Here is a 1,869-nt window from a genome sequence, read left to right as displayed (position 1 = left end):
AAATAACTGTTACTATGTACCCAGTTTGTCTAAGAACATTATTTCAGTTTCCGTACTTGATAAGGACGGTTTTTCATTTTTAATAAAGGATAATAGCTGTATTTTCTCTTTAAATAAAATGATTTATGGCAAAGCAGTTTCCATGAATGGAATTTACATCTTAGATCAAACCACGGAAGTATTACACGTGAATAATAAGAAATTAAAGGTTTGTGACAAAGATCAAACCTATCTATGGCATTGCCGAATGGGACACATAAATGAGAAACGTGTAAAGAAACTCTTCGATAATGGGACTATTCCCGCATTCGAATTTTCTATATATGGCACGTGTGAATCATGTCTCATTGGCAAAATGACTCGAATTTCCTTCAAAGGTGTTGGAATGCGCGCTAGTGACCTATTAGAACTCATACATACTGATGTTTGTGGACCTTTGTCAATTACCGTTAGAGATGGCTATAGATATTTTATCACTTTCACGGACGATTTGAGTAGATACGGATATGTCTACTTAATGAAGCATAAAAGTGAGTCCTTTGAGAAATTCAAGGAATACCAGAACAGGGTTGAGAACCAACTGGGTAGAAAGGTTAAAGCACTCCATTCAGATCGGGGTGGCGAATATCTTTCAAATGAGTTTGATCAACACCTTAAAGACTGTGGAATCGTTCTACAGTTAACTCCACCTGGAACACCTCAATTAAATGGTGTGTCCGAACGAAGACATCGAACCTTACTTGATATGGTTCGATCCATGATGAGTCACACGGTAGTGCCTGATTCATTATGGGGTTTTGCTCTTTTGTCAGCTGCTCTTATACTTAACTGAAGTCCGACTAAAGCGGTCGACAAGACTCCATATGAAATGTGGAAGGGAACGGTCCCTAACTTGTCCTTTATTCGGGTTTGGGTTTGCGAGGCTTATGTCAAGTGGAGACACGAGGATAAGCTCGGCCCGCGATCGGTCAAGACATACTTTATAGGTTATCCAAAAGGAAGATTTGGTCATTACTTCTATTCGCCAACCGAACATCGAGTTTTTGTTGCGGCTAGTGCGACGTTCTTTGAGAAAGAATTTCTCGAGAACAAGACAAGTAATAGAACCTTCTAGCTGTCGGAGATTCCAGAACCAACAAACGAGGAACAGATGGAGGAAGTTGTTCCTCCAACTGATGATACAGTTAATATTCCTGAGGAACCTAGGAGGTCGGGTAGAGTCTCTAATCCTCCGGACAAATACATTGGTATGGTCGAGGAGATTGACGTTTTGCTCCTAGAGAGTAATGAACCCGCTACCTATAAAGGTGCTATGGCCTGTTCCGACTCAAAGCTATGGCTCGAAGCCATGCAACCCGAGATGGACTCCATGTATGAGAATGACGTATGGGATCTTATTGATTTACCTAATAAGGTAAAACCTCTACAGTGCAAATGGCTTTACAAAATAAAGCGTTCTGTAGACGCGCAACCAGATACCTGTAAGGCACGACTAGTGGAAAAAGGTTTCACTCAAGTGCACGGATTGCATTATGATGATATTTTTGCACTTGTAGTCATGCTACATTCCATTCGGATAATCTTAGCGATTACCGCATTTTATGACTATGAAATTTGGCAAATGGATGTGAAAACCGCGTTCTTAAACGGTTATTTGGAGGAAGAGTTGTACATGGTGCAAACCGAAGGTTTCATAGATCCTGAACATCCTAAGAAAGTATGCAAGTTTAAGCGTTCCATTTATGGACTTAAGCAAGCTTCTCGGAGTTGGAATCATCGTTTCGACCAGGTGATAAAAGAGTATGGTTTCACTCGATCGGTTGAGGAACCATGCTTATATATCAAGTCGAGTGGGAGCAAGATTGTATT

Source organism: Silene latifolia, chromosome 1 (genome assembly GCF_048544455.1).
Source record: "Silene latifolia isolate original U9 population chromosome 1, ASM4854445v1, whole genome shotgun sequence".
NCBI classification, from domain to species: Eukaryota; Viridiplantae; Streptophyta; class Magnoliopsida; order Caryophyllales; family Caryophyllaceae; genus Silene; species Silene latifolia.
Note: the sequence above shows the minus strand (reverse complement) of the source record.